The sequence below is a fragment of the Pseudonaja textilis genome, chromosome Z (genome assembly GCF_049901715.1).
Source record: "Pseudonaja textilis isolate UNSWEBS1 chromosome Z, rPseTex1.2, whole genome shotgun sequence".
Taxonomy (NCBI): Eukaryota; Metazoa; Chordata; class Lepidosauria; order Squamata; family Elapidae; genus Pseudonaja; species Pseudonaja textilis.
The window spans coordinates 87,107,980-87,132,414 of NC_142008.1; the positions used below are offsets into that span (position 1 = coordinate 87,107,980).

The 24,435-nt window shown below is 36.6% G+C and overlaps 1 protein-coding gene across 5 annotated transcripts in view; it reads left to right on the top strand.

Moving 5' to 3' along the window:
• The window catches only part of GPATCH8 (G-patch domain containing 8), a 109,012-nt gene that overhangs the window by 59,082 nt on the left and 25,495 nt on the right, over positions 1-24,435 (top strand). For 2 of the 5 annotated variants that reach the window (XM_087916785.1, XM_087916787.1), the window contains one exon: positions 22,852-22,893. The exons of the other annotated variants lie outside the window; for them this stretch is intronic. The gene's annotated coding sequence lies outside the window, so the exon portion shown is untranslated. The remainder of the gene's footprint in view (positions 1-22,851; positions 22,894-24,435) is intronic. 5 annotated transcript variants of the gene reach the window in all.

A 24,435-nucleotide genomic window follows, 5' to 3' on the forward strand; every position in this document is an offset into this window, starting at 1 on the left:
ATGGTTCCTGTCCTGAATTGGAAAGGCTATTCTTTTCAAAGAACAAAATTGATTGCAGAAAATTATAATGAGAACAAACTACATTGTCTGATGTTTATTTGTGGAACTGAAAATTAGTTCAATTTAAGATTAAAAACACGGACACACCTGCATCTCCCTGTATGGTATTTCTACTTTCTATGGTATTTCTACTTTATCATGTACTTTTAACATATTCTATATTTACTTAATTTCAATTTAAAGCTAAAATCTTGTGGAAATACTTTAGAGAAGTGCTCTGGAATGCATGCAGACATGTTTTTAGTATTTTTAAAAAATTATTAAAAGTGTGTCTTCTATGGTTTGCAATGCTTCCTTCTGCATTTGCATTTGCATTTGTATACATGCATAGTTGCTTTGAATGAATGAATGAATGAATTCTTTATTGGCCAAGTGTGATTAGACGCACAAGGAATTGGTCTTGATGCATATGCAGTCGGTGTACATGAAAAGAAAGATGCATTCGTCAAGAATCATAAGTTTCAACACTTAGTGATAGTCATAGGGTACAAATAAGCAATCAAATCATACTAGACTACAAATCATACTACTGACTACATAACAGTCAGTAAATCATAAGGATACAAGCAACAAAGTTATAGTCATACAGTCACAAGTGGGAGGAGATGAGTGATAGGAACAATGAGAAGATTAATAGTAATAGTAATGCAGACTTGGACAGTGTTGAGGGAATTATTTGTTTAGCAGAGTGATGGCGTTCGGGGAAAAACTGTTCTTGTGTCTAGTTGTTCTGGTGTGCAGTGTTCTACAACATCATTTTGAGGGCAGGGGTTGAAACAGTTTATGTCCAGGATGTGAGAAGTCTGTAAATATTTTCATAGCCCTCTTTTTGACTCGTGCAATATATAGGTCCTTAATGGAAGGCAATCCATTTTTCTGCAGTTCTAATTATCCTCTGAAGTCTGTGTCTGAGAGAGTTATAGAGGTGCGGATGACATTCTCCTCTGTAGAACTGCATCAGCAACTCCTTGGGCAGTTTGAGTTTTTTGAGTTGGCACAGAAAGAACATTTGTTGTGCTTTTTTGATGACGTTTTTGATGTTAGGTGTCCATTTTAGGTCTTGAGATATGGTAAAACCTAGATATTTGAAGATCTCTACTGTTGATACGGTGTTGTCTAGTACTGTTAGAGGTGATAGTATGGGAGGGTTTCTCCTACCACCATTTCTACGGTTGTGAGTGCGTTCAGTTCCAGATTGTTCCGGTCGCACCATGAGGCAAGTTGTTCAACCTCCCATCTGTATGCAGGTTCATCATTGTCTCAAATGAGACTAATCACTGTTGTATCATCTGCAAACTTCAGTAGTTTAACAGATGGATCGTTTGAGATGCAGTCATTGGTATATAGTGAACTTTGTTTCATTATGTGTTACAAAAGCAAAACATCTGTGTATGCTTATACATGCAGTAAGCAGGAACAATTTCTAAAGCAGCCACGTGAATCTGAAAAGTCTATATTTGCTATTGTGATTTAAAAAGTGCTTCATAAATACCGCAGCAACTTTGAAGAACTTCTTTTGAAAGCTATTATCTATTTGCTTTCATTATTTATATGGCCCCAGTGACATGAATCAAAGTATTACAATTAACTGACCTCTTGCATAGGAGCTCTATCTAGAACAGTAGTCGCCAACCAGTGGGCTGCGGCCCACTGGTGGTCCACAAGAAAATTTTGGTGGTCCGCAGAGAAATGTCACCCCAGAGCACTCTCCAAAGCAATTTATCTAGGCTGCGAAGGAATACAAGGCTGCGCCGTGCACATGGCCCACAGGAACCCTCTCCGCCCACTGACTCCTTACCTGACAAACTTGCCTGTTAAGTTGCTATTTTTCCTCCCCCTCCCAACCATCAGCTGTTCTGCTGTGCCAGGAGATTTAGATTAGGTAGAAAACAGGAAATCATTGGATTTCTTGCTTTCTAATCTTTAGATTTTCGGCTCTTCAGAGCTGAACCTTCCTTAGGACTGAAGCTTCTATTTGTCAGTGCAGAATCAGGTAGCCAATGGCAGATAGATAGATCTCTGAATGAATCTGTGATTCTGTGAGCAACTCAGCCTGCCTGCCTACTTTGCCTGATTTTGGGTAAAAGTTGTTCTTTTTTAATAAAAAATTCAATATTTACATAAATAATATATATTTATAATATTTACATACAAGTCATGTCCAGCCAATCACATGACCACCAAGCCACACCCACAAATTATGCCATGCCCACATAATCGGTTGTTAAGAAATTTGAAACCCCTACCTCTGTGTGTTTATGTGTGTGTGTGAGAGAGAGAGGGAGGGAGAGAGTGAGGTTAGATCAGATCTGTCTGTCTCCCCACCCACCCACCCCCCGGGATATAAAATTATGAGTTTGATGGTCTCTGAGGTCCAAAAGGTTGGTGACCCCTGATCTAGAAGGCTCATTTTAAGATCTAATGAGAATTGGTATATTAAAATCTACCCATTCATATTGTTCATATCAAAGAACAGTAACTGAAATGTCTGAAAAGTAAAATAAAGATATTTTAACTTTTTGTTCTTTAGAGAAAATATTGGATAGCAGAATTTATTTTTAAAAAACATAACTACTCAATACTTTTGTAAGCATTTAATTAGTTAATACAGTCATATCATTCTGTTTTTCATGCTAATTTTTTGCAAAATTCTATTTGTAATCTCTAGTTAATGTTCTTCTCTGCTAAATGATCTTGGTGCTCTAAAAAGGAATTTATATGGTCACCCATCTTAATTTGGTCAAGAAGTGCTTCCTAATAACACATAAATAACACTAAATAAGTAAACAATAATGCAATGTAATCAAGCTTCCTGGTAAACAAACCATAATAATATTCCTCATTTTCTTTTATGCTGGCTTTCTATGAACTAATAAACTGGAAAGTCTCTTCTTTGATAATGAAAACTATTTATTAAAACATATTTTAACACTCAGAACAGTAATCATTACATTCATATTTAAAGTACTATAAAATACATTGTGCTATCCATTCACTTCTTATGTCCCTAAATTGGGGAGCGTCTGTGGATGTGAAAGCAGGAGATCATGTTGAAACCACATAGGGATTTTTTCATTGAGAAACTGAAGGATCAAAACTAAAAATTCAAGTGGTTTCCTAAGTGGAGGCAGTAGCCCACAGACAGTCATGGCTGATCTCTAGGAATGCAAAGTAGGTAGGACATCTGGAGATTATGGGAAATCTTATGATTGAAGGCCAGGTAGTTGAAAACATTAAATGGGCAAAATGCTTCTATGTTATTGCCAAAAAATATGAATTTGTTCAAGTAACAACCAGCAAGAAAGTGTTTTTATTTTACCTTCTTTCTGAAATATCCCATGGTGTCATATAAAAAGAAAGGATAATAAATAATTTATAACAAATAGTTTGTTCGATAAACTGATTGACAGTAAAACAAGATGGTATAACATGGAACAGGAAAATTTCAGTAAAATGGTTGCAGAAGGGTTAAGACGTGGAAGATTGTAGTATTGCAACATTGTCAAGATACAGCTTTAATCATGAACAGTCCCTTATAATATAAGAATTGGAAGTCACCTTTTTTCTGTTTTCTGCCTTGCTGTTCTTCATTTGCCTATTGACCCTGGGAATTTCTAAGAAAGCTGCAGTAATTATTCCTGTAGCCTTATTTTTAACAAGGAAATAATTATTCTATGAAGAATAATGCTCAGTATTTTTGTTCAAAGTCCTAAATGTTTGGAAGCAAGATGGTTAGGAAGAACTCAGTCACAAAAAAAAACACTTATGTTGGTTGCTCCCCCAGAGCACATGAACAAATGAACCATTTACATTCAATATTTCTTGTTTGTTTTGTAAATAAGCGAGATTTAACTCTTGATGAAAGGGATCGTGGAGTTCAACCCCCTGCTCTGGCAGGAAACCCTATAGCACAGGGGTGTCAAACTCAATTTCATTGAGGTCTGGATCAGCATTATGGTTGCCCTTAAAGGGCCAGGTGTGCATGGCTGCGTGGTCAGGTGACTTGGTGGGCATGTCGACTCAACCTGGCCTGCTTGACATTACTTACATTGAGGGGCACCTGTGATGGGCCAGACAAGGCTGGGAGGGGGTGATCCAGGGTGAGCGCCAGAGCCTGGGGTGATCAGCATCGGTGCTTGTGTGCAGCTGGGGAAGGTGCCTGGGGGTTAACAATGGTTTTAGCCTGAAGTCCAGGCACAGAGACAACGGCAGTGGGACTATATCAAAATGGGAAGCCCATGCCCACTGCTGCCTGCCCATTGCCCAGTGGTTTCCCATTTTCACCTCCCCTCCCTGTTGCAGTTCATGCACTACTGTTCGACCCCACCGGCACTTTCCTCAGCTGCACACAAGCACCAATTCCCTGCAGTTTGTGTAGTACTGTAATGCAAGATCACACAAAATCAGTAGCTCAAGATCTTGCACAACTGATCTCGCACTATAGTAGTTTAGGCCTCTGTTCTCTGTGAACTGAGGCTTGTACCAGGTCCAGCTAAAGAGCATTTGCAAGATGATGAGATTTGGGGGCAGTGAAATTACCCATTGGCTTGAAAATGCCTTTCACACTGTTCCAATCTCGGCAAGAAGAGCTTTTACAAGCATAGGTTTCAAACAAGACAATTTCACTGCCCCATAGTCTCATCAGCTTACAAATGCTTTTCATGTCATCCCAATCTTTCTCTGCACTCAGGAAGAGATGAGGGCAGAAGGAGAGATTGACAGTGCTACTGCTGACCATGGCTTTCCCACAGGGGTGTAGGGCAGTCCCAGTGAAAGGAGCTGCAAGGCCAGGTTAGCGAGTGGGGCGTGGAGGTGCTAATGTAGGAGTGCGTGTGGCGCTGATCTACAACTTGGTGCAGCCATTTGGGCCAGAACATGGTCAGCCTTAGATCTGATTCGTGTGGCTGCCCTAGAGCCAGCAAGAGACCACCCCGTTGCGTCGGCCCCACCCTCTGGGCATGCATATAGGAGGCAATGAGCACTGGCATCAGGGCTCAGAATGCAGTCAACCTGCGAGGCAAGATGGTCTCTATTGTGCACTTGCCTAGAAGTACAATTTTATTTTTTTACCGTTGAATTTCATTTGTTAAATAGGGACCAATGTTCAAGTCTGTCAAGATCCTTCTGTATCTTAAGCCTACCTTCTGAAATGTTGGCTATTCCTGCCAACTTGGTGTTATCTGCAAATTTGTTATCTGAGAGTTCTTTTTGCAGCCATGCTGGTTTCTTTTGAGAGCTTCTTCATTGGAATTGTGCTAGACTGGGCTTTTATAATCTCATTTTTCAAAATTTCCCAAGCTTCTTGGATTGCTTTTCCCTTGAGGATTCTCATTCATAGAATCTTTCCCAAGCTCTCTTTAAGTATATTGAAATCAGCTGTCTTAAATCCAAGACTCTAGTTTGATTTTGTTCTATTGCTTTGTTTGCATAATGTTGAATTCCAATATTGCACGTTCACCCTCCCTCAAGGGTCTTGTAACGTCAACACTTTCTATCATTTCATCTCGGTTAGTGAGAATTAAGTCCAATAAGCCTGACCGCCTAATTCCCTTCTTTACTTTTTGGGGGGCTGTTTGTTCCTCAAATTTAGTGCAATTTATGAAATTACATTTTAGAGAGTACAAACAGACTGCATACCATATGTTAGGATAACTAATATATTCTATGTCACCAGAATGATGAAGTCAACTGGAAGAAGAATTCTTCTAGTGAAAAAGCAGGGTCAAAAAGAATTCCTCTTCAAGAGTAAAGTTCCTTCCATTTTTGGTTATACCTTCTTAAAAAGAACAATAACTTGTGGTCAGCTTCCACTTCTGTAGAAGAACATAAATAAGTCAAAATCACAGGAAAATCTCACAACAAGATATTTACCCTGACTTTGTTACAGTCATGAAGCACTGAGAGTAGATTGTATATAGAATACTGCAGTAGAATCATAAAGACATTTGAGGAGTGTGGATTGCTGTATCTGCCAGCATGCTGCCTTACAGTACCAATATGTAGAAAAAGGAGGCAGTCCCATTCACCTATTAACTGAGAAATAGAAGATTCACCAAGCACAGAAGTATAGCTGGACAGTCTTTATAGTGATCTCCCAAACATCACAGATAAGCACTGTTTCTCACACAGCATTAAGAATGTGAGGTGGTTTCTCCTGATTGACTTGGATGCAATGCTTAATTCTGCTACTCCTACTCTCAGAAATGCAGTGAGGAGAAGCATCAGCCACAGTTACATATATATGGAGGGGAAGGAGAACCATTATGGGAAATGCAAATATGCAAACCTCTGTTTGATCTCCAGTTATTTTGTCCCTGAGGGGAAAGGTAAAATAGCTTGTGGACATGCTTATCTGAGAAACAGAAAACATCACTGCTTTCTCTTTCTATGAACATATAAAATCTCTAGTTTTGAGCTGAGAAGTTGGACAGCTAGGAAATATTCATAATGTACACATTTAGAAGATACCATTGAAGGTGCCATCATCTCAGTTAAAAAGTTCAATAACTAATCCATGTTACTTAATCTTATTCTCTACAACTTCTTCCTCCTATCCTTTTAATCAAACAAGAACAGATGGAGGAGACAAGAAAGAAATTCAAAAACACAAGGAAGGATAGATGTGGGAAGGATGTCAACCATCACCAGCAGCAGACAAATCACTCAGGATTTGTCAGAAGTATTTAGGTTCCATAGTTTAACAGCAATCTCAAGCTCAATTCTCTTGCCAAATAAAATGGAAGCATGGGAAAACGATGAATATTCTAAAGATGAAGCTTGCCTATCTATCTTTTACAAACTGTTCAGATCAAAACTATATTTCAAGTTGCTTGGCAAGATGACAAGGATTTTCAAGACGGTAATAGGCAAATGTCAAAGTACATTCAGTTTGTGCCTAGTAATCAGATGGCTTCAGAAATCTTCCCAGATAATTTTCTGGAAACAGAATTGATTTTCACCTTTCTCTTTAACTTAGTGCTCAAAGACATGAAGAGAGAACCAAACTTTCATCCTTCCCCAGCCCTAACCAAGAAGTCATCTTGCCATAGAAAATAGACATACTGAATATCCTAGTCATGGGTGATCCAGTCATGACTCTAGTATTCAGTAGATTAAATGGAACTCTCTCAAGGATCCACACAATTAGGTCATAGAGAAGGTTTCATGAAGGTTTCATTCAAGCAGCAAAAAATACTTTGGTTATGATTAAGGGCTCAATATTGTGGGCATGTTCTCTCTTTCCAGAGGAGTTAGTAGATGTAAGATACATAGGGTAGATTTGGATTAGATAGTAATTAATGGCAGCTTTCTTTATGTTCTTCATCCATAGACACAATTCTATTCTCTACCAGAATCAAGTGTGGGTCATCATCAGAGTCCATAGCATAAAAGTTAGGAGGTAGATGATCACGCCAAAACACTTTTTTCCTGAGAGGCAAATTATTAGCAGGCCCCTAGTACTAGTACTAGTACAGAGACAAGGTCAAAAGCACTTTTCCGCAGCTCATAAATAGATCATAACACAGCAAAAAAAGATATCTTTTGCAACTGCTACAATTGTTGAGACCCCTTTTTACTTTCATCAAGGGAACAGATGCACTGGATATTACTAGCCTTTTTCCCTTGGTATGTTAGCATACCAAGAAATCTATTTGTATCAATAGAGTAATACTAGAGATGGCAAAATCTGGATATGCCCTGAACTTTTTTTAAAAAAAATAAAAATTCTTTCATCTAAATAAAAGTTATATTTTGCAGATTACTGGATCCTGTCGGTTGCCTTCTAAAATTAGATGACATAGAGTGTATGCCTATGCCAGGGCTGTTTTCTGTCTTTTTCATAATTCCCCAAATTGGTAGTTGAAAAGCAATTCTAAACCTCAGGACTTTGAAAAAAATTCATCACAGAGAACATTCAAGCTGGAGATCCAGAGTTCAGTCAAGAAAGTCAGTGTAGTGTAGTGTAGTGTAGTGTAGTGTAGTGTAGTGTAGTGTAGTGTAGTGTAGTGTAGTAGCAAATCTGTTGGTTAAAGACTTGGAACACTCAGCCATGGACATTCGTTGGGTTGTTTCGTTCCAGTTACATTCTCTCATCCAATTTACCTGACAAGAAAAAAAAAATAGGAGTACTATATATATAGTCATGAATTCACCTCAGAAAAGATTATGTTTATGAGGAAATTTATTGGCTTCAGCAAATTTATCAAAAGCCTATCTCCCTGTTTCTATCAGCCCAGTCAAGATTTATTACCTTTGCTTACAATGTTCAAAATCAATGGGATTTCCCTTTGACTGGATTCAATCCATCTATATGCCTTTACTTCCACCTAGTTTAGTCACCATATCTGATGAAATGACCTGCAACTCACAAAACTTAAGCCTTTAATTTTTAGGAAAGAAGCTACCAGATTCCTGATTCTTATACCATCATATACAAATGGTGTCTACAAAGTTGTGGGTTGTTGTTGTTACTTTGAGAAACAAATTGTCAAAAATTGGGTGTACTTTTTGATGAGTCTACCAGAGAAAGCAACCCAATTCCTACATTGGTGATTCATCCTAGTTAGTGTTTTCAAGAAGCTCTGCTCAGGAAACCAACCAGAACACTAAGTGGGACGACCCTTTTGAAAATAGAGGATGTGATCATCCCATGAGCACTTATTTTCTGTCAGTCAACTGAAACTCAGAGCTATGCATCTGACTTAAATTGCCCTGATGCCCATAGTAAAAAGAGTGTCAAATTGTGATAGAGAGGCAGCTCAATAAGGGCCAGGTAAATTACAAAGAAGAATCAAAAAAATTTTTAGAAAAGTTTTTATTTTTTAAGACAAACATATACAAACAAAGCATAAAACCATCTTCCATTTTATATACATACAGTGTGTCAGTTGGTTACAAATCTTTTGTGCTATCCTTTCGTAGTCATTACAGTTTATATAAATTTTCACATTGTCAAACTAACATATGCTTATATATTTATCAGTTATTAATCATCCATGACTAAACTATTTATTCCATCATTTTATACAAGATATTCCAAATTTTATTTTGAAATTTATATTGTACTTTCACCCAATGGTTATATATTATATTTTATATCAATCTATTAAACTTCTATTACAAAATTATCTAATCTATTACATTACCATGTCTTTTTTGTCCAACCATTGATAAAACAAATCCCATATCATATAAAATTGTTTATCTTCCTGTTCTCTAATTTCAAATGTCAATTTACTCATTTCAGCACAGTCCATAATTTTCTTAATAACTTCCTCCAGCATAGGTATTTTGTCATTTTTCCGATTCTTAGCAAATACAATTCTAGCTGCTATTAAAACATTTACAATCAAATATTTCAGCTCTTTATTGTATATTTCCAGTATAATTCCCAATAAAAAGATCTCTGGTTTAAAGTCTATGTGTTGTTTTATCATTTTTTCCAACCATGTGTGGATTTTAGTCCAATATCTTTTTGCATACAAGTATGTCTACCACATATGGTAATATAGACCAGGTATCTGATGACATTTCCAACATTTATCCAATTTGTTCTTAAACATTCTTTCGATTCACATCGGGGGTAGATGCCACCTATAAAACATCTTATACAAATTTTCTTTATATGCAGTTGACATTGTGATTTTATAATTTTGAGACCACAATTTTTGCCATTTCTCTAAGTCAATCCCATATCCAAAATTTTTCCCCCAAGCAATCATCATTTCTTTAACTTGTTCTTCCTCCAACTTAAATTCTAATAAATGTCCATAGAGTTTTTTAATTACCTTTTCATCATTACCAATCAGAATTTTATCTAAATCAGTCAACTTATTATAAATACCTTCTGTTTTAAAATCTTTATCAAATCTAGATTGTATTTGCAGATATGAAAACCAATTAATTTTTACACCTTGTTCTTCCAACACTTGCATAGATTTAAGTTTACCCTTTTCATTCAATATCTCACCATATCTACCTGTTTGTTCCTTTTTATATATTATTGGATAAGAAAAAGTTTCAATGGTAGATATCCATAATGGAATTTTTAAATAATATTATCTTTTTATCTTCTCCCAGTTCAAAAACAGTGCTTCTCTAATGTAATGTCTTCTAAAATACCCCTGTGTTTTAGTTCCCTTATACCAGAGGAAAGCATGCCATCCCAGCAGCAAGTCATGCCCTTCTAAAGTCAATAGTCTACTGTTCCTTAATGTTATCCATTCCTTTACCCACATCAGATTTGTCACCTGGTAATATAACTCCCAGTTGGGCAAGGCAAACCCTCCTCTAGAAGAATCAAGATTTTTGAAGCACCAGAAAGTGGTCATTTTAGCAGAAAGGTATCTTCTTTTGATACCAGCAGAATACATAAAGGTGTCAGGAAATACCACATAGTACCTATCCAATCTCCAAGGAGAATCAGGCCTCAGCATTTTTTGCAAATGCAAACAAAAATACTTTTTCCAGAATAGCAATGCATAAGTGGTCAATACACTAACCCTTTTGGCCTCTGGGACTTTCTATCTATTCCCATCCCATACCAGTATTCTCCAGAATTATCTCATAACATATTTTTTTGAAGGGCTAGATCTTTTCATTGTTCTTTGCTTGGCTACAGAGAGCATAGTTTTGAGATCTGATGAATATGAACAAAGAACACACATGGCATCCAGACACCAATTCCAGGGACCTATCCATCATCAATGCTTAGGCTGATTCTGAATATGTCTCTCTAATAGATTAACCAGATGATATTCTTGAGCAGTGTCTTAATAATGGGAACAAAAATTTCCATTCCTTGATAACAACAGTGATCTCTGACAGGCATTCTGCAGATGGTGCAGGAAATAGCAAATAGAAATTGAATCTTCAGATTCCTTCAGCAAGGAATGGAAAGTAGATTGGTGTCCAGTGTATTATGGAGATAAAGTACTGAGCTGTTTCTTTTCAACAATCAACAAATATGCTATTCTCAGGCAAATGTTTTCCTTCTATCAACAACATAATTTTATTTAATTTAAAATGTTAGTTTACTAGGCATTAATATCACACCATTCAAACCAGTTAAAATTTTGACTTGAAGGGTGATATTTCTGGACTCAGTGAAGAAACTAGAGAAATTAGGTGCAGTATCAATAATTTATTGTCAGCTTGTTGACCAAGATAGAGACAAATCTAAGGACAAATTCTTGCTTCACAACCAAGATACATTTGAATTCTATAGGTTGCAGTTATGTTACTGGATTTCTGCTCAACTATCTCATCTCAGGAAATATCTATGGCATAAAACAAGATATATCCAAGGCCCTGTGTAAAATACACATTACATTCCTATCAGTTGTGTATCCTGTTTTAACTCCTGAAAATTGGATCATCAAAGAAATAGGTGCTCATTACTAGCCCCTGGATAAAACAATTGTATTGGCTTGTCTGAGAGTGACTAAAAACTGTATTGAAATCGTAGTCCATTTAAGGTAATTAATGACATCAGCTACCCTATTTACAGAGGTACATGGCACCTCTTATCAATCTGTACTTACGGCTGCCTTTTTACCACAACAGAAGCTAACAGAAGCTTTTTTCTATTTTAGAAATAGATTTTTATCCATTACCATTGAAATCTGTCTTCATTTGGGTCTATTTACTGCTTTTGTTGAATAATTTGCGGATCTAGAATTCTCAATATACAATGTAGAAAAGCTTGTATAATCTCTTGTGGCAATAAAAGAATTCTGATTGGAAATATAAAAATTTCTTTATTCTATTCTTACCTACTCACAAGAATGGGAAAAGCCCATAATCAATTTAGTAGCATCAACTTAGTAATATCCTTTTTTTTTGCTTGCAACTGGTATTAAAATACTGCTTTTTGCCTCTGACTGATGATGTGATAATACCTAATCACCAGAAATAATAACCATTGTTTTACGTTAGAAAATCTTTGTAGAACAATATTGGAGGATATTTGGTGGATAAATTATCCATGAGCGCAAAGTTTGAAATAATCTGAATTAGGAGGTCCTGAATTATTTCCACAGATAGTTGTCATTAATGTTCTTTGGATTTAAAATATGCATCTTACTCATGGGCTAATTAAACACTTGCCTCTACATTTCTTTTTGTAGAAGAAATAGTGGAGTGTGTTAAAGGCCTACTACTACTAATTCTAATTGAGATGCTGTGGGTGGAGATACTAGCAATACTCCTTTTGTTCTACTCTCTCATGAAGAAAGAGGTAGTAATGGGTGCTCCCACTTGGCTTCATTTTTATTCTTTACAAAACATCAACAAGCAATTTAAATTTCTGAACACAATCCTTTTCTAATTTTTTTCTTAATTTTTTTTTCTCAGATATAAAAAGTAACAAGTGAAATTAGAGAAAGGAAAAGGAAAGAAAAGAAAATAGGAAATGTATTAAAGAGAAATTATAATTAGAAATAAGCAAAATCTCTAAAGAAACAGTTCCTGATCCGTTTTACAACAATTACATGCAAACAAATCTTCGCACCTCCCTCTTTAATTACCTCATGTTTTTCTTCTTCCCATTTGCAATTCTTTTGAATTAGAAAATCCAAAAATCATCAATTCATTTTTCCTTTTTCAGCCAAGAATTAATAAGAGATCTTCAGTCTTTAATAAAGTATTAGTCTTAAAAATTTTAAACAGAAACCTTACTCTATGATCTTGATCCACCTGAAGATAATCATTCAAACTCATGCTCATCCAGTATCTCTAGAAATTATACTTACCGGAGCCTCCTGACTTTTACAGGACACTAAAAACTTAACTTTGCTATTGAGCCTTGGGGGCAGGGTATAAGCCTATGTCATTGCTTGTTTGAGTGTTTGTGAGTCATTTGGGCTGCTATTTTATGTCCTTTGTTTTTAATCCTGGTTATTTTTTTATTGTTTTTATGCTTTTTTATTTGTGAGACAGCCAGAATCATGTATGGAAGATGAGTGGCTGAATGGATGGATAAATATCAACACACAATTTGTTCTTTTCTATATTTTTTGAGCCATGGTCAAGATGAAAAGAGAACTTTTTGCATAAAATCTTGAGCTTATATGTATTGTTTCTTTTTAAGTAGAATTACAATTTTAATCAGTTTTTATACTAATTATTAAACTGGTTTGTTAATTTTATAGATAGAGGATAATAGACTTGTTAAGAATCAATTGATGTCTTTAGATTTAATAAGAAAGGTCTTAGTAATCTTGGTTTTATGTATTGCCTCAAATTAAGATGAATGGATTAAACTATTAATGTAATTGTAACTAACAGCAATGGAAGTCTATGGGAGATCAGATAGACTTATGTTAGCCTGTATTACTAAATCATGATGTAACATCATCTGAAGCAAAATTAATGGATTAGTTTATATTTTGGGCCAAATCACAATATTACTTGTTTGATTATGTGAAATTATACTATTGAATTCATACATCATGCCAAATCCAATGTAAAAAAATTGCATCACAGCTTATCAGTTAGCACACACTGCATTAATATACTAGCTGGATTCCTCCAGCTACTGAATGAGAATTCAATCTTCAACTGGTACAGATGTTACTAGATGTTGAGACATTTTCTTCAGTTTTGGGGACCAAGGTGTTTTATTTTTCTTTGAAAATATAAACAGAGGTGCAATTCGATCAGGCTGAACAACTGTCTTTGAAATTGGCATCTGTCTCTTTATTCTTAATTTAAAACTTTTCCTGCTTCCAAATCTAATGTGGAAAAATACTGTGACGAATCAGTGCCTCCTGCTTCTAGTTCAGGGATGGGCAAACTTTTTGGCTCGGGGGCCTCATTGACTTTTAAAATTTGACAGACGGGCCCCCACCTGGTGTCGAAATGCCTGTCACTACAAGTCAAAATCAAATGAATGCAATCATTCAATCATTCACATCCAACCTTAATTCTGTACCAATCTTCGGCGGGCCGGATTAAAAAGACCAACAGGCCGGATGTGGCCCCCGGGCCATAGTTTGCCCACCCCTGCTCTAGTTGATGTCTAGAAGGCAAATCCTACTATTATAAGGCAAATCCACATCTATCCTTGGATTCACATCTGTATCGTGTCATTAATGTTATATTGAACAGATTGAGGTGCTCTGCCTATTGGGGCTTTGTTCATTCTGGTGGTAACCTTGGTATATTTGTCAGAACAAGTATATCAGTAGTATCAAGTATATTTTTGTGCCAAAAATATTTTATTATTAAAACTTAAAATTTTAACTTACATGCCCTTTTACAGTTTGTAATTTATCTGCATTATCTGCTGCTCAGTGTAATTTTTATTTTTTTATTTTGCCTTAAAATAGCAAAAAGCACTGCTTTATGGCATTTTTCTAAAATATATTTTAGAATATTTTTTGTGTTTGTTTTAAATGGATAATATTTTTATGTATGACAGTTTCTATGTGTCTCCTGTAATATGTTTCTAATTCTCCAAGATGCTAGTTCCTTTATGTATATCATTCAGCAAGCACATTCTGCTTCTTTAAATCCCCATTCATGTAAAACAAATAGGAAAACTTCAGAGGAACTGACAACTGCCAGCACTGACTCAAAAGACCACCTCTTCTTTTCCTCCTTTTGTTTCTGTAACTTGTCTTTCAGATATTTGCAAATCTTAAAACAGGTATATCTGTCTTTTAAATAATATTGTGTAGTAGAGATACTTCTCCTGAAGCTTGGAACCAGGGACATAACAACTTTTGTACACTGTGCTTTTTAATCTGGCTTTGATGATTATTAGTTTAGTTCCTCCACTTCCTTCTCTTGGTGGCTATTACAAAGGACTTCTGTGTTAAAATTGCCCTCTATATTCAGTAAGACAAAACATGCATATTTGAAGCTATGGATAACATTAGGATTTTTATAAAAGATAATGAAAATGGATATTATATTAGTCACATATACTCCATGCCAATGCCTGTTTCAATTGGGCGTATAAATTTGCGTTGTTTGTGCTGAAAGCTTTTCTTGGTTTCTGATTATACAATTTGTCAACACAGCTTGAAATCTTGGCAAGATTAGCATTAAAAATAAGTTTATCTATTTGAATAGTTAGAGCTATATATGCGATGTCATGTGCACATTAATCCAATTTCTGTAAATCACAGGCCATCAAGAATTTTTAATCTATTGTACATTTTTCCTTCTTATCATTTATATGTCCTGTTATATCCTGTTGAATCTGTTGAACATAAAAGATTTACGAGGCTGGCCAGTCTCTCTGGTGATCTTCTACCAAATACTTCATGCATTATTGAATCAATTTTAGGGGCAGGTAGCTATTCCTACAGATGTTATCAATGGTTGTTACTTAGCAATGATGGTAGTGCTGCAGACATCTATATATGGATTGTGTATTTCATTTTGCTACTGTTCGTTAACAGCATAAATAGAATTGTAGATTAGATTGTTAATAGATTTTTAAGCAATAGAAAATAAAACTTCTCTTTTTAAAGGCATTTTTATTATCAGAAAAAAATCCAAACAGCTTAAGACAAGTTCAGACAAGCAAGATATATGAAAGAATTTTGAAGGCTGAGCTGTTGCAGATGCAAACAGAACATAGATGGTGAGTTTGGTGCTAATATTTTATAAGGAGGACCATAAGAATTTAACAAGCAATAACTATTATAGCTCAGATTAGAATAGTGAGTGGTGTTTTTAAGTTTAAGTTACACCAGGGGTGTCCAACCTGATTTCAATTGAGGGCTGGATCATCATTGTGATTGTCTTCCGAGAGCCGAAGCGGGGAAGGAGGGGTGTGGCTAGGGTGGTCTCAGCCTACTAAGCATGGGCCAGGGGCATGGCCAGTTTGACATTGCTCATGTGGTTGGTGCCTATGGGGAATGTGCAGGGTAGGAAGCTGCACCCATCCCAAGGCTGGAGGAAGTGGGCCTTTCCACAGGAAGTGGGCCTTTGAGCCCCGGGCACCAGTTTGGGTAGTACCCTACTATTGCCGAGCCACCCCACCACTTAGTAGGCACCTCCATGGGGCCGAGGTGTCCCCATCCGTGCATGGGCAATGAAGGGTCACTGGGTGAAGTTTCAACCGTTGCCCCCTTCACCTCCACCTCTAGGCTTGTTGGTGAAAATCTCCATGGAAGGTGGGCAGGATCTGTCACTGTGGGTAGGCCCGCCTCACAGGGAGGGAGCACCAGAGGGTGGAATCTATGCAGCTCCAGAGGCGTGGTATGCAGAGCCCAGAGCTCCCATTGGGAAAGGCAGAACGGAGGAGGGAGGAGAGCATGCAGCCCCTCCAAAGCCCACTCCCTCTCCTTTGGCCAGACCAAGTATGGCCACTTCAGCTGCAGCCTTACAGTTCTCCACCCACCTTGCCCTCTCCCCAAGCAAGGGGCTGCTGCTGCTGCCGAGTACAGAGCAAACAGGAGAGTGTGAGGATTGCGAGACAGCGGCTGGAGGAGAGAGCCAGCCAACCAGGTGGAAGGCTGGGGTGGGGGCAGCAAGGAGGGGGAGACTGTGGGGTTGCCACCTCCTGTGGGAGCGGGCCGCTGACGGCATCAGTGACTATGTTGCCCTGATCCGTGAGGAAGAGGAGATTGGCAGCCGAGGGACGACCGATGGATGAGGCAATGCTGGCCCGCCACATTCTGTGAGCATGCAGGCATTCTGGGATGGGGTGGGCCGGACCTTTGCATACTGGCCCCCACTGCCTCCTGTGCACACATGTGCCCGCCGGAATGGCATGGGCTGGGGCAAAGTGATGTGGGCCATCCCCTTATAATTTTTCCAGGACAGCCATGCAGGCCAGATGTGGCCTGCGGGCCTTGTGTTTGACACCCCTGGGTTAAACCATTTTTCTTTATTCTTTTTGGTTCTGTGAAAATTAATGGGTAACTTAATACAAAATTATGTGTCACCTTTCAGCATTGCTTGAATTAATTATTTGGGAAGCTTAAATTTACTCATATTGAATTAATATCTCTAAGGCTTCCTAGAAAAAAATGTGGATTGCCTAACACCTCCATATATATAGTTCTGATTGAGCAAATATAAGATAGCAGAAGGAATGGAAATATTGACTACTCATCTCTTGCATCTTTGATATTTTAGAATTGGCCAGATGCTGTTACATTTACATTTTAAAAATAGGCTTGAGGAGGACACAATGTTTTAGAACACATAACATATGTGGAAATGAATACGTAAAAGCCCTTAGGTTTCTGTAATGTCTATGAGACCTTTAATTTGGCCAAATCATATTTTTTTTATATTATCATGGAAAGTTACAATTAGCAAGTGTTGTGTTGAGAGATTTCAATAGCATGATTATTGGATTGCAAAACAGGAATGTTTCATATTATATCTTAGTAGTAGGAAATATGTGGGTATTTGAGAGTTCTGCAGTGTTTCTTTCCTCTTCTCCCCCTTTCTTGTATACAAGTGACTATGCAACCGATCCTTTGAGTGTAGTTTCTTAAAACAACAGTCTGGTTTTCTTTAATACTGTGCATTATGTACAGTGATTTAAAGTTCTTGTTTGGTCTTGATTGAAGAAAAGTAATGATGTACATTCTGCGTTTGAATTCAGATAACCAGATCAATTTATATGGTAGCTTATAATAATATCTCATGGAAAAGATGGAAATTCAAAAAGTCCATATTAAACTGAAATGTGAGCTTTGCAAATCTTGCATTTTGTCTGTGGGCTGATTTTTTCTTCTTTTAAAAGCACCCACACAGTAATGTTGCCTGCTTGCCTTCCCTTATCACATATATCCTAAGTATATTATTAATTCCTTTACTTTAAACAAATGCAGTGAGCTGCAGCAAAAATTAATGTTAAAGAGGAAAAATTTTCCTTCTCTCCCCTCCTTCGCTCCATGGCACTTTTAATATATCACTCTGAAGGATTCCCCAGATGTATTTTTTTCGAGAGTTCTTCATAGAAAGGTAGTACATTGGTTTTTTGTTTTTCTAACCTTAAATTGACATCCATAATTTACACAATTGTTAGCTTTTTTATTTGGTTTACAGATCAGTAATGATAGCATAGCAGACATCGATATATATGGATAGTGTATTCCATTTTGTTAGTATTTGCTAACAACATAAATAGAATTGTAGACTAAATTGTAAGTAGAGACTGAGGCAATAGAAAATTAAATTTCTTTTGTTAAGGGTATTTTTATAATCAGAAAAAAAATTCTAGAAAGTTAGCACCTACCCTCACCTAGAAGAATATTTTGGGAAATATTAAAAAGGCAGAATATTATAGTTCCCTAAAGGAGAAATGGAGCAACTTGTTCCTGAAGAAAGAAAGTAGTCTCCAAGTCTTTCTTAATAACCCCAGCAAATATTTTGGTGCCCATTAAGAAAGATTATGCCAGCCTATTCAAAAACCAAACTGAGGAGGCCACCTTTTAAAAATGCAGATTTGGTATCCTTTCAAGGTAGGTTATTTTGAAACAAAGGCAGAATGATAGGATTAGAAGCAGCCATCACTCAAGATCCAGCATAGGACAAAGCCATTAAGTCATAATAGGAATTATTGTATCACTCTCAGAGCAGTACAAATTTAAACCAAACTTAGACAAACACCTAGGATTTGTACTTTGCCTATAGAGCCAGCCTTGACTCCTACAAAAACCCTATATGGCCCCATGGGAGTCTGACAACAGCTAATAGAAGACATGTTCTTACACAGGAGCAGGAAGTTCAAGTGGAAAACCCTGTTCATCTTTAAACCTTTTCCAATCAGCCTCCATGTATCGAGTGTCTTTCTCCCAGCTTGAAACTGAACCAGATGGATATTTCTTCCCATACATCCAAATAATTTAAGTGCTACTTCAGATACATTCTGATACTAATTCTGATACTTTCCTAAATACTATTTTAAAGATAGTTTTAAAATTCATTTGATGCTTTTTGTTCTGTTGATACACTGCTTGATTCTCTAATAATTCATTGCATTTAAGTTTCTTACATATAAAAATTTCTTTTATAAATTACTGTAAATTGTTAATGAGCACTGAATGGAGTTTAAAGATTAATAGACAGCAATAAAATCAATCTGCAGAATCACTCCAAAACTTACTTTAAAATAGATTTGTAGCATCAAATGTCCTTTTATTTGTGAGTCTTGCCTCTTTTTTTAAGGCTGTACTCTCAAAAAAAAATCTTCATTATCTCATGAGGTCCATCTCCCCCATCAGAAAACCATTCAAAATGGATTGCGAATTGATAATCTAATTTGTAAATTATATTAGAAAGCAGTTTTGTCTGATTTTTAGTTTAGTTGGAGACCAAGGCTGCTTTGATGGGCAATTTATACTAGAATGGAAACTGAAAATAAGCTCTGTATCCTTGTTCTGTTAGATTTTCTGGTAGCTTTTGGTACTATCTGTCAGCTTCACTGGGTAGTTGAAGAGTTTACACTGACAAACGATGGTACTCACAATTCAAGAATGTAGTAATCAGGGTTTATTTCTTCAGTCACACTCACAATAATTACCAAAAAGCAACACTGGAACAATTCCAAGTAAAGATAACTGCCTCTCAGCGTTTAATATAGCTGCCGGACAACCCCCACCCCTTCAAACTACATCCGCCATTCTTCCCCCAGGCTTCCACCCTGCAACTACTTACGCCTAAACAATCCCATCCTTACACCACCCCATACTGTGTCATTAATCTAACACCAAAAATGTTACAGTCACTATCTGTCCAGACAACCACCCTTTTCTCTATGTATAAACAGTTGTAGGCTGTCAAAACGGAACTGCCAAACAGCGGAGTGTCTTCCACGCAGCTCTGCGCAGCCATGACATAAATTGTAGTTTCTTTTCAGCTGGGAAGGACACTTCCTATTCCAACCAAGTTCTCAACAGTATAGATCGGCTAACACGGCGGAGCGTTGGGGTGGCATGCCACACAGCGACCGGTAAAGTGTCGGACTTGGGGATTAGGGTTGGTAAGAGGGCAAGAGATGAAATTGCATTCGTGTACTAGCCATAGAGAATTGTTGCCTTATTCCATTCTAATAATTATATGAAGTCAGTGGGAAAAGTTATTCCACAAAGTGCAGAGTCATTGGTTTGAGTATAAAGAAAACAAAACTCAGTTACAGGTAATCCTCCAAATATGACCAGGATGGTTCCCCCATCCCAGCTCTCCATAACACAATTGTGGAACAAATAAAATGTTAAAAAGTTATGTTTATGTAGTTACTTACCAAACACATCTAAATTATATTAAAGTAAGTAAAATACCTTTACAAACCCTAAGGCATGGCACAACTTTTGAGTTCCCCTAATATTTGGAAATTGAAAGTTGAAAAATTTGACACACTCTAAGCAGATTGCTAAGTGCAGCACAGGATTCCTCAGGGATGGTTATGCTGCTTTACCAGGTTGCACAGCACTGCAGGAAGTTGCAGAACGCTTCTGCAGCACTGTGCAAAATCCTTTTAAGGCAGCAAAATGAGGCAGTTTGTCCATGGATGCGATTCTAGAATTGTGCCATACAGCCAAGCAATAAAGTAACCAATTCCAGTGCTATGGAATGGTTCAAAGCTCTTCCAAAAAAGAGGAGATGAGGATATTAAGCCCTGGTGGAGTAGGAAAATGGTTTAAGGCCACAGAGAGCTATTGGGGAAAGGAAATGCTTGCAGGGACCTGATGTTGGGGTTGGGGAGATAGTTATGGCCAGTGGTGGGATTCAGCCAGTTTGCACAACTTCGGGAGAACCAGTTATTAACTTTCTAAGCAGTTTGGTGAACTGATTGTTGGAAGAAATAATTAGGGCAGAGAACCAGCTGTTAAATTACTTGGGTCACACCACTGGTTATGGCACTGCAACGACAATAACTTGGGTGCCTGGTAGCTTTCAAGGAGGAGTCTGCCATAACTTCAAATGACTGTTAAGCAATTGATTGTAAGTCAAGGACTATTCTACATAAAAAGAGGATGTAGAAATCTTTTAGCTTTGGAGCAAAACAAAGACAAAATTTAGTTAAAATAGAAATTGCTTTAACTAATCTAGGAATGGGTTTTCAGCCTTTTAAAGACATTATAACACTGTTTTCAAAATATTTTTGGATGTGGGTTTCTTACTTGTATAATCAAATTGCAATTATAACATTTATACAAATTAACTTAATAGGTTTTTATCCTAGACAGGCAAGGAACGCCTGGCTATTGTTGAGTATAATTTTTTCACACTCAGATTAGCATACTAAAATTCCTACATAGCCATTGTCTTTGAAATATATTTGCAACTACTGCTAGAAGAGAAGGCTACTCCTGTGGTAATAATGCTAGCACAATATTTGATCAGATACTGCTCATTTTCAAGGATTGGTTACTTCTTTCAAAGTCTGAAATGGTTTCATGTAAAAATACTCCAAATGGCTTTTCCCATCAAATGAGATGAGAAATTATATTATAAAATAAAGCTAAATTGGTGTGTGGGTGTGTGTGGGTGTGCGCGTGCGCATGCTAGAAATATAACAGAAATGTATTCCCTTGCTTTGAGTTGCTATTGCTCAGTGTCACCTCTGTCTTGTTTTTAATTGCTTTCCATTTTATTCTCTATTAGTCTTTTTTTTTACATTCTGTTACTACATGGAAACCTCGTGTCTCTTGACCAAAAATGGCATGAATGTTTTAATGCAAATAAATAATATTAGTATAATTCATTTCAGAATAATTTTGTATAGCCTGTAACTATGACCCTTAATATTTTATATGTTGAATGGTAAAAGACAATATTAATAATTAGAGAATGGGATAAAGGGTATACAAAGTCCAGAATAAATGTATTAAATTGTAGTTCTGCTTATATTCCTTAGTTTTTGTAATATTCAATAACAGAAACTTTGTTATTTTTTTAAAGTCTGTTAACTAGAATTATAGTAATAGATTCATTTAGAATAGTCACTTATTACTTTTGCCATGAGCTGTTTTCTGGATTTTAAAAAAACATCTGCCATTATAGCCATTATGTTTGACACAGTTGGAGTAAGGATGTTGGCAAAAGGGATGAGAATAATTATTCCCTCCCTCTGTACCACTTGCCCAATATTCAAGTACTTATCCCTTGGCCATTTTAAAATGCAGACCTGCAAAACATTGGAAGATTGAATTTTATTCATATTACTGGACCCTTTGGTCAATTTCTTGAAGTAGTGAATATATTTTAGAGCTGAATTATTATTGGTTTAGGTGAGGGCTCTTAGAAAAGAACACTATAGTGCACTAGCAGTTGGGTTCTGTTGTATTTTCTCATCTACTTACTAATTTTTAAGTCACTCAGTTAAGCCACTTATTGGGGAGACAGGTGGCATATAAATTTCATACATACATACATGCATGCATGCAAAAGAGCATTAATTTTCCTCGAATGTGGTTCAATGTTTGCTTTCAACGATTTAATGCTTACTGTGTGGATGAGATTATCAGAAGTTTGGGGAATAGTCCAAAAAAGCTATTTCTTAGCACTTGTTACATTGCAAAACAGCCATCCATGTCCCCCAACTAATCTAATCTGAAAAATTATGAGTGCCGTATTTATTAAAACTCTTAGCATGAATTTTCAGTATCAGTTATATGCTGAATGCATCTTGAAAATAGTGTTATGCCACATACACCATTTCCAGAAAAAAAGTGGCATAGGATGGGTAGAAATCCTAGTGACAGTCTGATTTCTCCCCCTCCCCTATATCCCCTGCCCACCCGCCCACTGCATAGGGCCTATTTTCTGCCCCTTGACAGTTTCTGCCTAACAAATGGTGTTTCTTTTTTACAGCATAATGATCCGGGACTTGTTGTGGTGATGGTAAACTTAGTGGTAATTTTAAATTTTCAGACTGAATTTACTTCTTTTTGTCATCAGAGCACCAAATATGTTAGGCTTACTTTTCTCTGTTGTAGCCTTCATCTTTTCTGCTTGGTCTTTTCGTTTCCCTTTTTTTCCTTTCCATTTCTTCATGCACTCTTTTGTGTCTGATCCTTGTTCATTAAGGGTTTAATGCTCAAAAGGGATGTCTGTGTTAGAACTGCCAAAAATTTGTGGAGATTCACTTCAAATACCAAATCTCTAATACTGTCCAAACTTGATCTCCCCACACCTTTCCCAAGCACATACTGATTGTTAGTATTTACTATGACAATTCAGTAGATAATTGAAATTGAAAACATTGACTGCATTAGGAAGCAAACGTACTAATGTATTCTTCATATTATAAAGGAGTCTGTCATGTTCATTTGGACAGAACAAATGTCACTCCTGTAGATAAGTAAAAATTAAAAGAAAAATATATAATTTAAAATACAGTATTATGAATTTGGTTCTTTTGCTCAAAACTGCAGTCATCGTTTTGTATACAATTGGGCATAAATCCCCTTCGTCCCCTACCCTTCTTACTGAAAATGTGTATATCTCTCTATCTCTATCTCTCTCTCTATATATATATATCTAAATAAAAATTGTACTTAAAAATGGTTTTTCACAGATGGCTAGTGTTTACAAATTTGATCACCCAACCCAGGTTTCTAAATTTGAGATACAGCAGAAATTTCTCTCTTGAAGAGTTGTTCAACCTGGAAAATGTTGAAATGTATTCCCAAATTAAATTTACATTGAGGATTGGTTTGCTTCTATTTTAATGGCACATCAAGGGCAAAACTTTATTTAAACCTCATGTTAAATATTGTGAGGACTTACAGTTCCTGTGTTAAAATTAAGAAACCGAAACAAAGCTAATAAGTCCTCTGACAGTAGTGAGACATGAACTCGGATTTCCCAAGTACAGTCTTGTCAGCTGGGCTACTCTTAACTGTCAAAAAATTAACTTATCAATTTTTTAAAGAAATGCAAATACTGAAGTATTCAAAAATATTATCTGTTATGCCACATGAAGTCCAGTTTCCTTATTTCAGCACGATTCAAGCTTGGACATCTTTTGACCAAGGGTATAATCTGTGTTTTTGAATGAAAGGAATATTGTTAACACCAATCCCCCCCAAGTTTGATAATAAGGGAAGTAAACATTCTGTTTTTTCACTCAAGGTATGCACCAGATAAGGTAAGTAATTCCTTTTTACCAGTGCCCTTACATCACAACTCACAGCGCATGTTGTGATGTAAAAATAAACACCCCAAAGGCTGTGATAGTCAAAGTGCTCGTCTGCCCCATTTCGCTTTGTTTGGCTGGTTATGAGTGAATTAAAATACATATGGAATCTTCAGCATAGTTTGATTAGTTCAAAGTCAGTTTTCTTCGCAACTAGTCCTTTTCACAGCTTATAAGGAAAGGATATGGCAGAATCCAAAGAGCCCATTTTTAACACCAAGGTTAATCTTCCAAAACTCTGAAATAATTGCATGCTA